Below are 17,540 nucleotides of genomic sequence, written 5' to 3'. Positions count from 1 at the left end.
GTATAGGAGCGAGAAACATCTTCTGAAACCAGTATCCGTACGCTTGGACTATAATTTGGCATGTTCTTGAAGTAATACATGAGTAATATTATGATTTCAAATGCTTCCCATTGATTAACTCTATATGTACATTGTTAGTATGTTTATTGATGAAAACATAGCACCATATTCCATTGTTATGTATTAAATATGAAAGAAACTCATGAATTTTGATGAGGGGTGCTATGTCATGAACATGAAAGGAAAATTACTGATTTTTATATGATATAGAGCTTGTTGACATCATGGGTGATTTTTAGTCCACCAAACCTATTGGCCAATATTTGTTTGTGGGGCGTGGGGCTGCCAAAGGTGCTCCCTGACGTCCAACACAGTAGTAGCTATATAATAAAGGAAGCACAGTAGTACAGGTCAACTAATGAGGCTCATGTACAAACATGAACATGAATATACGGTATGATATGACATTGTTTAAAGATTCGTTGTTGATCACGACTTGATATGTACGTTCTTTCTATGCATATTGATATGTATAAGTGCCAACTTATTGAGTTTTATAAACTCACATAGCTCATGTATTACGGGATCAGATAAGGAAGATACATAGGATGTCGATTCGCCAATGGATGCTTGTGACGTGCCTTACCTCGACAAGAACCTGGACATCTTATTGTATAGCTTCCGCATATGTATTATAGTAAATGTTATGTCAGGGTTTGAAACAAGTTCCACTACATTTATGATGATACAATGTATGTTTATATATGAAAACATGGTTATAAGTGTGTATATATGGGATTGCATGAGTTTTGGCTTAGACAAAATGTACGGATATCATGCCAAAATTTTTATACACCGTCAAGTGATGCCCCTTGTTTGAATTACTTCATAATATATATATAACATTAAAATCCTATTTTGATTATGGTAATCATGTCAAGTATAGAGTAAGAGTGTGACACTAACCACCGTGCAAGACCCTGACCAAGACCCTTGTACACCCTCTTAGGACTCTAGGGACTTAGCCTAGCGTAGCCCTAACCCCCTGGCCGAACCACAAAGTCCCTTGCACCGCAGCTGCACCTGCGAGCAACCTCTCGTGTGGCTTGGGAAAGAGTCCTCGTGCGCTTGGACTCTTCCCTAGCTCTCTAACTCGAGAACTAGTGTGGCTAGGATTCTCCCCTGGCCCAACTACGTCCCAGCCCAGCCTTGGTCAAGCCAAAGCCGAGCCATGCAGTGGTTCACCAAATAAACCGAACCTTGGTCCTTAAAACTTGAAGCTACGGTTCCATCTTGTGCAATTCTCGTGTGCATCCTATATCGTATGACTTAGGACCCTTGAATCATGTAAAAACAACCTTTAAACAATTTCTAATCATGGCAGCCAATTTATGTATGAAAACAACAATTTTTGGATCAAAAACCATACTTTAAAATTTATGTTTTGCACAAAAACGAAAATAAATAAAAGAATAACTTGTTTTTCATGCAATTCATAATTAAATACATATTATGGTGTGATGATGAGTAAAGGAAATAATATGACGTGTCTTGCGTATATAACACACGAATTTTCGTTGACGAATCGAAGAACGGCGACGAGGAACCTGGAGCGATTTTACCTTGAATTTTTGAAGCTTTCCTCTTGATTAATCTTGTGTGTGCCGTGTGATGGTGGGGAAAAGGAGTCCTTGCAATTTGTTTAGGGGTTAGGAAGGCGTGAATAATGATTCAATTATGAGGTGGGTTTAGTAATTTAAATTTAATTAAAACATTAGTAATAACCATTAACAAGATTAGTTAGGCCTAATAAGCTCATTAGTGCTTTAATGAAATATTTCATTTAGTAAAGTTTGTGAAATTATTTGCCGGGTTGTCAAAACGTTCGTATTTTTGTTGAAATTCGAATACCGATAAAAATTACTTCCCGACGTATAAAATCATCTCAAAACTCCTTATTTTCAAAAATAATAAAAAGCGTCATTCTTATTTTAAATAATTAAAAACAATTACTTAAAATAAAAATATTTTCCATTTTTCAGTCATCGGTCTCCGTTCCTCGTTCGCATCTCGAATAGAAAACTACATTCTAAACATGTAAAACATGTCTACCATAATCAATCCATGCAATTAAAAAAATTTAATTAAAATACATAAGAAATTTAATATCTTGCATGCATGTGGTTCACGTGGACCTCCAAATTTTCGGGACGTTACATCAGGAATCCTTGTAAATCAATATATAATAATTCCATTATTTTCTCATGTACATATTTTCTACTCTTGAAAATATCATGCATAATAAAAATATTATCAATTTTGATAATACAATATATATATATATATATATATATATATGATTTAAATTAAATGACTTTTATTGAATTATTTAATTAATTAATTAATATATTTTAAAATTTTCTATAATGTTTCATGAAATTTTTCCACTTAGTAGTCACAATTACTAATATTATTATTTAATTAGTAGATTCTAAATTTATTATATAAATAATTGTGAACACGTTATAACATTGATCGAAGATCAGACAGCACCGATGCATCGAGAGTACAAATCTCGTTCGTATAATAAAAATTGAAAATTGAAAGTCAAAATTTTTTATTGATCTATTTTTGGCAGCTGCCAGTTTTGTGAACTCCTACACTAAAACAGGAAGTTTTACTCATCTCACTTAGTTAGTTGTTAAGTTAACTTCCATATCTTTTGTTACAAGAAACCAACTTATAAACTCTTTTATAAGCAATCCATTTGATCTTCATCAAACTACAGTCGTCAAATTCAACTCCTTGAACTTGACTATCTCAATGGTATCATAAAATCCAATACTTGTGTGACCTTTAATGGTTCGTGAATACAGCTAGTTGTGTGTTCACATCTTCATGTGATTCGGAATAATACTTATTCGTATTCGGGTTTGCCCTAATTATCCTCATTCCTTTCATCAACCATTGATAAAGAATGTCAGAACTCAAGTCTAATTGCACCCATTGTAACATGGTAAGAGCATCTAATAGCATCGCTCCATGATCTCCTAGGTATCACTAATTGTGCTTGCAACAACTTTAAGTTTTGGTTAGCGTACAATACGATATTTTCATCACATATATCCCTATCAAATTATCAACCATTGATACATCGAGAGAATGAATTTGATAACGATATAATATATCTTTGAGTAATAATAGTGATATCATATGTTCTTCTTGGGAAACATATTTTCCTAAACCACATGTCTAGATCTGTCTAGAAACTCCTTGCAATATTAATTCATCGTATCACATATAATATTTTCATCTATAGGCGGGAGGTGAATCCCTGACAACAATGCTGATGCGATCATGGTATGTCAAGCTCCGAGGAAAGCGTGTGATCCTTTAGAGTTTCCGGAAGGACCAATCACGAGGGGTGGATGAATAGATTCAAGGAAGCATTGCATGGATTCATAATCAGTTGAGAGGAGCATGCAAGCAAGGTTCGAAGCTTCAAAGGAGTCGTGTTGCGTAGGAGTGATCTTGAAGGTTAAATGGGTGCTACTAAGTGCGGAGTAATGTGGGTGGATCAGCGCCACAGCGCCCGGAAAAAAGTGCCTCAGTTTTAAGAAGAAGGCTCCTAGCGCCTAGGCACTACCTTTGCATGCCTGTAGCGCCATGGGCTGTCCCAGCCGAATGTTTAGTGCCTAGGCGCTACTTGGTTTAGCGCCGCAGCGCTCCGCCGGCGGAAAAATAGAAATTTACCTTATTTTGAGTCCTAAATAATTTGAGAACTTATCTTTTCATATCTTTTGATTTTGTAAGCAATATTTGGACGAATTTGCACAACTTTTTAGATTATTGAATATTAAATTGAATTGTTCTTGAGTTTTCTCTCAAACAACCAAAAGCTTTTTGCTATGTTATCAAAAGTCAAAAATTATCAAAGTTTTACTTTGTGGCATTTGTCGACCATTTCTTATGCAGATTGTCAAAGGCGGGTTCTTTGAAGGTTCGTTCATGTGTCAATTATTTTCTTGTGACTATTTGTTGATAAGTTTTCATAGTTTAGAGGTGAATATCACGCAATACCTGATTCAAAAGGTCGGGACAACACAAAAATGATCCTTATTCGTTATTTAATTGAGAGACCGATTCTAATTAGTCGTGTTTTCTTTTCTTTCATACAAGGATTCATATAATTTGGTATCAGAGCTTTGGCTCATTGAATTCAATTAAGTATCTTGTTCTTAAATTTTCATATATGTGTTAATCCTTCGTTTATTTCCAGATCTGTTTTGTTTTATCGTTTCCTTCTTCTTTTCGTGAATCTTTGATTCTCGAAAATTTTGTCATTTTTTTCTTCCGATTTTTGAGTTCATTCATCCTTGTGAAAAGTCCAAAAATAAATACAAAAATTCCGAAAATTTGCTACAAATTTTTTTTGGTATTTTGTTCTATTCCTTTTTGTGAATTATATTCAAGTGTCTGTCATAGTCCAAAAAAAATTTCAAATTTCTTGTCTACATAATCCAAGTGAGTCGATCACAATTGTTCACGAGTTGAACTTAATTGTTTGATATATACAAATACAAAGCTTGAGCACCTCTGAGGGGAACTCTTGAATTCGGGTGAAAATACTTGAGTGCGAGTGAATTTTTTCTGGAGTGACATGTGAGTATTTGATGTGAGAAGAGGACAAAAAAATAGAGGAGAGACGAGCGAATTTTCTTTGGAGTGACCGTGAGCATTCGGGTGAGGAATATTTTGTTTTTCTACTAACGTTTCTTGCAGGTAAAAAGTCTGAAAGGAAAATGGAGAGGGAGGTAGGAGATAATTCAAACCAAGGGTTGTCTAAGGTTCAAATGAAGGCATTGTTCGGTCATTTCTCTAGGATGATGAGGAACGAGTTGGAGCCGTTACATTAGAGGATGAGTAGGCTTGAAGTTAGTACTGGTAAAAATAAATCTAAGCCTAAAGATGAGGGTAGAGGAGAATAAGAGGAGGAATATGATTTGCGAGGAGATGAGGAATGACAAAATGAGAATTGGGATAGGAATAAGGGTGATAGAGGGTTTGGGAGAGGAAAAGGAGAAGCCGTACGGGGTAGGTACTATGATGGTGGTAAGGAAGATGGGAATATGGGTAGCATTAAGATGAAGATCCCGTCATTCCAAGGTAAGTCTGACCCAGAGGCTTATTTAGAATGGGAGAAGCGAGTTGAGTTTGTTTTCGATTGTCACCAATACTCTGAACTCAAAAAGGTTAGGTTGTCAGTTGTTGAGTTTGTAGATTATGCACTTATTTAATGGGATCAATTAGTGACCAATAAGAGAAGATGCAATGAGAGACCTATAGAAACTTGGGCGAAGATGAAAACTATCATAAGGAAGAGGTTTGTGCCCAATCACTACTATCGAGATATGTTTAAGAGGCTACAAATTTTGAGGCAGGGCTTAAAGAGTGTCGAGGAATACTGTAAAGAGTTGGAAGTAGTCATGATTAGGGAAAATATAGAGGAGGATAGCGAGGCGACGACGGTACGTTTTCTTTGTGGTTTGAACATGGAAATCCAAGATCAAGTGGAGCTTAGGCATTACTTGGATATAGACGAGATGGTGCAAATGGCCATCAAGGTAGAGCAACAACTTAAGAGGCGAGGAGTTGGCCGCACCAATCAAATTGGGAATGCATCAACATCTTGGTGTTCGAACGTTGTCATTGTAACGTAACGTACTTTTATACTATTTAAAATTTGCGGAAAAAAAAATTTCTTAAATACAAAATAAACTTTCAAATTTCTATCATCAATAAACTATTCATCCAAAATATTTGCAATAAAAGATATCACAAATAAATTTTTCCTAAGAAAAACACTTCTTTAAGCATCGTAAACCATAACGTGAAATCAGAGTATTAAAATCGTCATGCATAAAATCTTAAAACATGGGCGGTCCTCGGGTTTAGCCTCCCGCGCAGTCCAAGCCGGCTCATTGGTCCCCACCCCTCGTCTCCTCAAATTCATCCCACCTGCATCGATCAAGTCTAGTGAGTCTAAAGACTCAACATGTATTAACTGGAGATAGAAAGTACTACATAATAAAACCACATGCATCTTTAAAGTAGGGCTTACATACTTGAAACTTGAACGTAATAGCATAAACATACTTGAAACTTGAACGTAATAGCATAAACATATACGTGTCATCATCATATAACTTTTCTTAAACATAGTTCCATCATACATACTTGAGCATACATAACATCATTTAGTGTAGAGATATATTTCAAAGCAAGTGACCCATACATAAATGCGCCTGATCAGACTAAACCACAGTACTGGGCTGACAGGAAAAATCCACTGCCACATACATGAGATTCCCGGTCATGCTTTACCGGGTGAATTGGTCCCTGATCATGCTGATATTTAGAACTCACGATACGGTGATACCGAAGCGGAAACGGTGCGAGGTTGATCTGGAACAATTTGTGGCTCTATTTTCGTGAAGAAAACTAACGAAAATTGCTGGAAAAATGAAGGGAAAGGGGGCGGCTGCCGATAAATTTAAGAACCCTAAACTTTGCTCTGAAATAAATGAAAGGATATGGAATGAATTGTGTGGGTGTGTGCATAGGCGTGTATGTGTGTGTGTTAGTAGTGTGTGTGCGTGAGTTTAGGTAATTAGGGAGAATAAATTTGCTTAATTACATAATTAGCAAGGTAATTAAAATACTAACTCCCTACTCACCTCTAATAAAATCCCTTAATTTAAAATAAAATCACACTTGCTAAACTTTAAAAGTTTTAAAAATCCTGAAATCACTAAATAAATAATTTAGGTTTTAAAATGTTAAAAATTAAATAAATCATTTAAAATGCCCCAATCCTAACTTAAAATAAAATATCACATTTTAAAATTGCCAAAATCATCGTCGTTCTCTTTTCCTCGATCCCGCAGCGAATAATCTCCTGAAATATGAAACTCGAGAAATATTTTAACGTGCATCACATAAACATAAATAATTTAAAATAATGCAAATGAATAAATCATGCATTGCTAAAAATCATTTTAATCTTAAATAAATAATTTAATAATTTAAATAAATGCATTGGTTTTACGTGTAATGATTTTGGCCTCTACAGTTACATGTGAAGAAGGCACGATGGTGGCCAAGCCCAAAGTAGAAATTAAGAAAGAAACGCCTAAACAAGGAGTGCAAGGTAAATCTGAAACTCCTATTAATTGTTCTAGAGATATCAACTGTTTTAGGTGTGAAGGAGTGTTAGAGTAGGTGCCCGTCGAGCCAAGTGTTGGCCGAGTGTTCAAAATGAAACTCTATGTATAAGCAGTCTTTATTTTAATAATATTTGAAATTATTGTTTTGGCAAATCTTTATCTGTATACCCATGCTAGTTGCATAGATAAAGCCCTTGAATATACAAATAGTAGAAAGAATATGAGATGCTCATATGATGAGTATCATGAAACTCATATTTGGAATACTGTATATTCTAAACAGTTCCTAGTCGATTCAGCCGCCGCTAAGAAGGATATAGGCCGCTCGAGTTCGAGACTAGTATCTGCGATGTGAGTACCATGTTTCATTTGTAGGGGACATTGTGATATCCGAGCATGCAGATAGGTGCTCCTTGTAGAGTGCACTGAACAACCCTCCATAAAGGACTTTCCAAGTGGTTCTCAGTTATCGAGTGGAAAAGTCCTAGTTTATGGTTGTACACCATTAGTCCTTATGACCCGGGACAACATTGAGACTCTATGTGCTAGAATTACACTTTGACTTGTTTACCGACTCTCATGGGGTCATCAGGTGGCAAGGTTGGGTGTTTTGTCGAAACATATAGGAGTCGATGCATTGTAGTCGGGGATTCACCGCTTACCTTCGGGTATGGATATCCTATGTGTTCTCATGTATATGAAATTTGAAATCTCTGATCAGAGTATGGTGGTAATTAAGAAAGGGGTTTCTTAGATTACACCATCGATGCAACTACGACATGACACATAGTATCGATTCATTGACAACTCTCGATATATCAATGGTTGTCGAATCGGTCAGGATATATGAGTTGAAGGGACCGTACTAGTACGTTAACCATAATAGAATGGTTCTTGCAGGCACTATCATTTGATACCTAGGGAATCATGTAAGCGATGCTGCTAGGCGTTTAACATGATTTGTCGGGTACTATCAGACTTGAGTTCTGACGTTCTTGTTATCAAGGAGTTGATAAGTAAGAATGGAGCAATTGGGGTATGCTCAAATAAGGACATGTTTAGTCCGAATCACATGGAGATGTGAACCCACGACTAGTTTTATCAATGAACCATTGAGGGCCACACAAGTACTAGCTTTCTAGATCCCGTTGAGAAGTAAAATATAAATTTTAAACTTCCGTTGCGCTTCCGTTCACCGTAACCGATTTCCTTTCAAGTGGTATCCGAGCTATGGTTACGATTTTGTGTAGCAATTACAAGATATTATGTTGAGATCAATTTCTAACCGCATGAGTGTATTTTTTGCAACCAAAAACCGAGGCTTAATATGGGGAACTTCGGGCAGCTCGGGCTGCCCGAGGGGCTGCCCATTTCGGGCAGCTAGGGCAGCCCGAGGGGCTGCCCGAACAGCCCTATTAAAAAAAAAATTTTTTTGTTGCCGGAATCCGGCGATGACGACTAGGGTTTCCAAAAGTTTTTTGGAATATCAAAGTGTCATGGGCCTTGAATTGTTGGGCCATTGCATGGCTAACATATTTGTGAATTTTAAATGGGCCAAAATGTTTTTGGTGAAAAAATAAGTTTTTGGGCCCTTAAGTTTAAAATTACAAAAGTTGCAAATATTTTCTCATGAAATAAATATTTTAAGTTCGACTTTAAATATTTATAGTAAACGGTGATTTACAAGAAATTCGGTTATAAATAAATTAATTTGAAAGTAGACAAAGGTGTTTGTATACTTTGTTAATTTAGTTTATAATCGTGGCGATTAGTGATTGGATCGAGATATATAATATTGGATCAATTAATTATTGTGATAATTAATTGATGGTGTATGATATGTGATATTATGCATGAAGGATGATCAAAAGCCCAAGCCCAATTTGTTATGTGTATGCTAGGATATTTTGTGTTGAATGATTGTAATAATTATCAATTTATAAAGTGGGCTTGGTTTATGGCCCGTTCCCACCCCCATGAGATGTATCCCTATTTTCCATGGATATTTATTTGTAAATATTAGTATAGTGGATGATCAAGATTGGAAGATGGTGGCCATAATGATTATGAAGATCGAAGACATGTAAATATTGGAAGCTAATGTAATAGTTGCATTTGCATCCCTTGCATTACCCTAGGATTGAACCTAGGCCCGTGTTTAGCTCACACGGGCCATTAGTATTGGGGCGATTAATCATCCTTGTTTTGTTTACTGTTTATAATATATGCATGATATGTTATAAATAATGAGTATGTGCGTTATTATTATGATAATAACAAAGTTGCATGAATCCGGCAAACATACGATCAAACATGGCGAGTTTTTAAATAAAATTAATGATGAGACATTTCAAAATTAAAAACCCTCATTTTGAATAAGATTCAAAATTAATATCAAGCCCGAAAAGGGGAATTATAAATTTGTTTATAATTTCAATGTCTTCCATCGACAATGGGTGCATGATGAACGCTACCCGTACTCGGGTCTCGGCTCATATTATTGGGGGGGCCCTGGGTGCCGGAAAGCTGTGACATCCATTGACATGGTGATGTGAACTACGTGGAACTCCCATGATTTCGGCTCATATTATTGAGGGAACTCATGGCGACCGTCCATTAAGGTTCAACATCGATGGGTAAGGCTTGACACGTAAAGATGAACGACGTCATATTATTGGGTCCTAATCAAACGTGAGACAAAAGTTTACGTAGAGGGTTGCATTGTGATGCAATTGGAAACTACCTTTTATGAATTGTGATTGGCTGATATTATACGGGACCATGATTCGCTAATTGGACCTTGCGTACCTACTGAGGAAAAGAGTTTCTCGTTTTCACTAGAGGGTTGTGAAAGATGTCAAAACAGTGGGAGCAAATATTTATGAAGTAAAAGTCCAAACTTCATATCTTACTAAATATTTTAAAATAGTCATCAACATTTATCTGTTTTTACTTTTCAGTACAAATTGACAATGTCTTCGATTCGCAATCCGATATCCATAATACTCGACAAACACATATTAACTGGACCTAATTACCTCACTTGGCTAAGAAACCTGAAAATCGTCTTGAATTCGGAAAGGGTAGCATATACACTAATTGAGTCGCCCCCTGTTAAGGCTCCGACTGACTGCACTCCTGAGGAATTGCAGCCTTACAAGGAATGGTGTGACCATGACTTGATAGCCAGGTGTTATATGCTGACTTCTATGAATGATGAGCTGTAGAGGCGTTTTGAGGATGTAAAGAGTGCTGCTGACATTCATTTGCATCTCAAGGAGCTCTTTGGTGAGCAAACACGGCCTCTTAGGCATGCTACCGTCAAGGAGCTGATCACTTTGCGCATGCGAGATGGGGCCTCGGTCCATGAGCATGGCCTGAAGTTGATTGGGCTCGTGGACAAGCTCTTTGGCATGGATCTGATCTTGCCTTCCGAGTTGACCACCGACGTGTTGCTGTTATCATTGCCTAGCTCATTTGATCCTTTTGTGGTGAACTTCAACATGAACAAGATGGAGCCGACCCTTGAGGAGTTGGTGAATATGCTTGTTACGTTTGAATCAACCATCAAGAAAGAGAAGTTGGTTCTTTATGTGGGTTCTTCATCTGGTACGAAGATTGATCCACATGGGAAGGGAAAGAAGCGTTCTTTCTAACGTCCCAAGAAGAACGTGCCCTTGTTGAGGCAATCTCCGAATCCCGTTGTGGTAGCCACACCAGTTAAGGCTGACAAGACTAGTGATATTTGTCATCACTGCAAGAAGCCTGGACATTGGAGGCGAAATTGCAAGGAATATCTGGCCCAGAAGAGTTCTGGAAACGGTATGTTCTATATCGAAGTAAACATTTCAATTAACTCTACTTCTTGGGTATTGGATACTGGATGTGGCTCACATCTCTGTAATGATTTGCAGGCGATGGGAAGAAGTAGAAAACTTAGGGAAGGTGTGACCTTCTTAAGGATGGGCAGTGGAGCAAGAGTAGCTGCCAAGGCTGTTGAAGATGTTTACTTATTGTTGAACAATAGTTTTAATTAATTTTATGAGATGTTTTGTTTGTATCTAATTTTGTGAAAAACATTGTTTCATTTCTATGCTGATAAAAATGGATATTCTTGTTTATTTTGCAAAGGTGTTTGCAACATTTACATGAATGAATGTTTGATTGGTACTGGTGAACTTGAAAACGATCTCTATAACTTAAAATTGAAAGATATTCCATTAAATGTCCATTCAAAGGCAGACACCATATAAGATTTGGATGGGTAAGCCACCCAAATATTCTTGTCTTAAAATATGGGGGTGCCCTGCTTGTGTGAAGCAGGTAGTGGGAGATAAATTGGATAGTCGATCCATTTTATGTTATTTTGTGGGATATCCAAAGAATTCGGATGGATACTACTTCTATCATCCCAAAGAAACAAAGGTGTTTGTTTCTAGGTATGCAACCTTTTTGGAAAAGGAATTTCTATTAGATAGAAAAGGCGAGATGATAGAACTCGAAGAGGTTCGAGAGACACCCACAATTGTAGAACCCACACCCGAAGAGCCAAGAGAGGAGATACAAGCTCCTAGAAGATCCGAGAGAGTCTCGAGACCACCTATGAGGTATGGTCTGCTTCTTGAAGAGGGCCATGATGAGCCTAACCATGGATGTGATCCAAGGACCTTCAAGGAAGCATTATCTGATGCCGATTCATCCAAGTGGCTTGAAGCGATGGAATCTGAGATGAATTCCATGCATTCGAACCAAGTGTGGAATCTCGTGGATCCACCTGAGGGAATTGTTCCCATAGGGTGTAAATGGATTTACAAGAGGAAACTTGGGGCGGATGGGAAGTTATTAACCTTCAAGGCGCGATTGGTGGCAAAAGGATATACTCAAAGACAAGGAGTTGACTTTGAGGAAACCTTTTCTCCAAATGCAATGTTCAAGTCCATAAGGATATTGCTAGCCATAGCTGCATGGTATGACTATGAGATATGGCAGATGGATGTCAAGACAGCCTTTCTTAATGGGGATATTAAGGAAGAGATTTACATGTCTCAACCCGAAGGGTTTACATCTATCGGAAGTGAGCATATGGTATGCAAACTTCAAAGATCTATTTATGGTCTAAAGCAGGCATCTAGGAGTTGGAACCTCAGATTCGATAGTACAATCAAAGAGTTTGGTTTTGCTAAGAATCCTGAGGAACCCTGTGTGTATAAGAAGGTCAGTGGGAGTGCTGTGACATTCCTGGTGTTGTATGTTGATGACATTATAATAATTAGGAATGATGTAGGAATGTTGCAATCAACTAAGATATGATTAGCAAGTAAGTTCTCGATACAGGACTTGGGTGAAGCATCTTTTGTATTGGGAATACAGATCTATATAGATAGATCAAGAAAATTTCTTGGTCTCACCCAATCCACATACATTGATACCATCGTGAAGCGATTCTCGATGGATGAGTCCAAGAGAGGACATCTACCAATGTGTCATGGCGTGTCCCTATCCAAGTCTATGTCTCCCAAGACTGATGCAGAGATAGCGGCGATGACAAGCATTCCTTATGCATCTGCGATTGGTAGCATCATGTATGAGATGATATCTACACGTCCTGACGTGGTTTTCACACTAAGTGTAGTGAGTAGATATCAATCGAACCCTGGTCTTCCACACTGGAAAGCTGTGAAAGACATCCTCAAGTAGTTGATAAGGACCAATAAATTGTTCTTGGTCTATGGGGTGGAGAACTGAAATTGGAAAGCTATACCGACTTTAGCTTTCAAAGCGATATCGATGAGTCGAAGTCAACCTCTGGGTTTGTATTCATGCTCAATGGTGCTACTGTCTCTTGGAAGAGTTCCAAGCAAGACAATACTGCGGATTCCAGCACAGAGTCCGAATACATTGCTGCATCAGATACAGCAAGGGAGGCTGTTTGGATAAGGAATTTCGTCTAAGAGTTGGACGTCATTTCTAATGGAGTTGCTCCTCTCCCGGTGTTGTGTGACAACACGGGAGCTTTAGCTCAAGCAAAGGAGCCGAGGTCTCATCAGAAGTCCAAACACGTATTGAGAAAGTACCACATCCTCCGAGAGATTGTGGAAAGAGGAGAAGTGTCGATTGACATAGTCAGCTCCGTAGATAATGTTGCTGATCCACTAGCTAAGCCTTTACCTGGACCATTATTCGAGATGCGTCGCGAATCAATGGGTTTGAAGCATGTGGGTAGTTGGCTCTAGTGCAAGTGGGAGATTGTTAGAGTAGGTGCCCGTCGAGCCAAATGTTGGCCGAGTGTTCACAATGAAACTCTATGTATAAGCAGTCTTTATTTCAATAATATTTGAAATTATTGTATTGGCAAATCTTTATCTGTATACCCGTGCTAGTTGCATAGATAAAGCCCTTGAATATACAAATAGTAGAAAGAATATGAGATGCTCATATGATGAGTATCATGAAACTCATATTTGGAATACTGTATATTCTAAACAGTTCCTAGTCGATTCAGCCGCCGCTAAGAAGGATATAGGCCGCTAGAGTTCGAGACTAGTGTCTGTGATGTGAGTACCATGTTTCATTGGTAGGGGACATTGTGATGTCCGAGCATGCAGATAGGTGCTCCTTGTAGAGTGCACTGAACAACCCTCCATAAAAGGACTTTCCAAGTGGTTCTCACTTATCGAGTGGAAAAGTCCTAGTTTATGGTTGTACACCATTAGTCCATATGACCCGGGACAACATTGAGACTCTATATGCTAGAATTACACTTTTACTTGTTTACCGACTCTCATGGGGTCATCAGGTGGCAAGGTTGGGTGTTCTGTCGAAACATATAGGAGTCGATGCATTGTATTCGGGGATTCACCGCTTACCTTCGGGTATGGATATACTATGTGTTCTCATGTATATGTAGTTTGAAATCTCTGATCAGAGTATGGTGGTAATTAAGAAAGGGGTTTCTTAGATTACACCATCGATGCAACTACGACATAACACATAGTATCGATTCATTGACAACTCTCGATATACCAATGGTTGTCGAATCAGTCGGGATATATGAGTTGAAGGGACCGTACTGTACGTTAACCATAATAGAATGGTTCTTGCAGGTACTATTATTTGATACCTAGGGAATCATGTAAGCGATGCTGCTAGGCGTTTAACATGATTGGTTGAGTACTATCAGACTTGAGTTCTGACGTTCTTGTTATCAAGGAGTTGATAAGTAAGAATGGAGCAATTGGGATATGCTCAAATAAGGACATGTTTAGTCCGAATCACATGGAGATGTGAACCCACGGCTAGTTGTATCAATGAACCATTGAGGGCCACACAAGTACTAGCTTTCTAGATCCCGTTGAGAAGTAAAATAGTTCAATGTGTTGAACGGCTTATAAATGAGTTCATAAGCGTAAACAAAAATAGAAGTATGACTTTAATGAGAGAAATGTAACTTTTAATTGATAGAAGTGTTCCTAAATTAAAAGTTGGCCAAGTGAATAATGTATTTGAAAATTGTGATTTTCATAAACATTATTATGGACTAAATTAAATTAATTCAAGTGTTGAATTAATTAAACAGCAGTGGACCTAGTAGAGTCCAAATAATTAAATTAATTCAAGTGTTGAATTAATTAAATTATATTGAGTCTTGTAGAGCTCAATTTAAATAAATTATTTAACTAGTGGGCTTGAGTAAAATGAAGTAAGGATTAATTGGGCTCAAATGTGTTTGAGACAATTTAAATTAAAAGTCCATGGGCCCTTTGTAATTGTTACAAGCCCACATGACATTGCATGCTTAGGAGGTGAAAGGTTGGAGAATACTTTTTATTAAAAAATTGGCATGGCATGCAAAATGTTGTCACTACTTTTTCAACACCCAAGAAATGTCTTCCCCCCTCCCACACACACATGTTGGCCGAAATTTTGAAAAATTTCCTCCTCATTTTTCTCTCATTTTTTTTCTTCAAGTGTTGAGGAAAGAAAATAATTCTCATTTAAAAATCCTCTTAGTTTTCTAGTGCAAATTAAGAGGGGATCTACCTAGTTGGTGGTGGGCTTAATAGTTGAGCAAGGAGTGCTCAAAGGAAGCTTGAAGATACTTTCTACCATTGAAGAGCTAAGGTGTTTACACCTTAGTTGGAGCCATACATCAATCCTTGTGATTGATAGGTACATTTCTTAACACACTATGAATGTCATTTTGTGTTTATTGTATTTGCTACACATTAAATCAAGGTGGCCGAAAATTTCTTATGAAAAATAAAAATTTTAAACTTCCGTTGCGCTTCCGGTCACCGTAACCGATCCCCTTTCAAGGAGTTGGCCATATCGCGAGCCAATGTCCTAAAAAGAGGGTAATGATAATGAATGCTCATGGGGATTATCAATATCAATGTGATGGAGATGATGATGATGATGACGATAAGATGCCTGAGTTGGAGGATCCTAATGAAGGATATGAGGCGGTTGTAGGTGAGGCATTAGTGACTAGGCGTATCATGAGTGCCTAAATCAAGAAAGAGGGGACTAACCAAAAGGAAAACTTGTTCCATACTAGATGTTTTGTGAATAGCAAGGTTTGCAACCTTATCATAGATGGAGGGAGTTGTACCAATGTAGCTAGTTGTGAGATGGTGGAGAAGTTGATCTTGCCTACCTTGAAACATCCTCAACCATATAGGCTACAATGGTTGAATGATTGTACGGAAGTGAAAGTGAACGAGCAAGTTTTGGTGTCCTTTTCGATTGTGGAGTATGTTGGTGAGGTATTGTGTGATATCTTGCCAATACATACTTGTCATATCTTGTTGGGTAGACCTTGGAAATATGATTGGAAGGTGACTCATAATGGTTTCAAGAATAGGTACTCATTTGTCCTAAACACAGAACCGATTGTATTGCTTCCCTTGTCCTCAAGTCAAGTGTTGGAGGACCAATTGAAAAAGAAGAAAAGAGATGAGGCCGGAAAAAAGAGTGTTCAAAAAACTGAGATGGCCTTAGAAAAAGAAAAGGATATGATCAAAAGAAATAGTGAACAAAAGAGTATGATGACTATAGAAAGAAAAATAGAAGAAAATGATGAGAGGAAAGAAAAAGAGGCCAAAGAAAAGAAAAAGAAAAATAATTTGATGGTCCAAAAGAGTGAGTAAGAGAGTTGTTTATTCTTGCATAAGCCTTTTCATGTACCTTTGTACAAAATGATTTATTTTCATTTTGATGATATAGCCGGTTCAATCTCGAGCACTAGTATTTCTCCTTTGCAGTATTTTGATGAAGTCGCATTGAGAAAGCCGGTAAATGTTGATGGTATAAAAATGCAACGGGTTGATCCATATGATGTTGAGAGCAATCATTGTGTGGTAAGATTAGTTGCCACCGCAACGACTATGAGATATGACCTTCTTCGTTACCTTAGTTCCTTGTGTTGTTGTTTTCGAGGGTTTGGAGAACTTGTCGAACATACAATATTTAGGATGTATGACTGTGATTTATCCTTTTTGCCTAAGTATCATACAAATGAGGATGGTGATATATTGCATCAATCAAATTCAACTGTTATTGATTTTGAGTTTTCAAAAATTGTCAAACTGATGAGACCTTGTCATGGAAATGAATTGAATGCGTTGGAATTAAACTCATGTGATGTGATAAATGATAGCATAGATAGTACATTTAGTGTGTCCTATTTGCATGATTTATACTTGGTTGGTGATGGTTTTAAGAGGTGCATGATTTATACCTAGAACTGATTGTATTGCTTCCCCTGTCTCCAAGGCAAGTGTTTGAGGACCAATTGAAAAAGAACAAAAGAGATTAGGCTGAAAAAAAAGCGTTCAAAAAAGTGAGATGGCCTTAGAAAAAAAGATATGGTTGAAAGAAAGAGTGAACAAAAGACTTAGATGACCATAGAAAGAAAAATAGAAGAAAATGATGAGAGGAAAGAAAAAGAGGCCAAAGAAACGAAAAAGAAAAATAATTTGATGGCCCAAAAGAGTGAGTTAGAGAGTTGTTTAGTCTTGCATAAGCCCTTTCATGTACCTTTGTACAAAGTGGTTTATTTTCATTGCGATGATATAGCCGGTTCAATCCCGACCATTATTATTTCTCCTTTGCAGGATTTTGATGAAGTTGTGATGAGGAAGCGAGCAAATGTTGATGGTATAAAAATGCAATGGGTTGATCCATATGATGTTTAGAGCAATCATCATGAGTTAAGAGTAGTTGTCACCGCAACGACTATGAGGTATGGCCTTCTTTGGTACCTTAGTTCCTTGTGATGTCGTTTTCGAGGGTTTGGAGAACGTGTGTAGAACC

Source organism: Primulina tabacum, chromosome 2, assembly GCF_025594145.1.
Source record: "Primulina tabacum isolate GXHZ01 chromosome 2, ASM2559414v2, whole genome shotgun sequence".
NCBI classification, from domain to species: Eukaryota; Viridiplantae; Streptophyta; class Magnoliopsida; order Lamiales; family Gesneriaceae; genus Primulina; species Primulina tabacum.
This window is presented reverse-complemented; position numbering follows the sequence as displayed.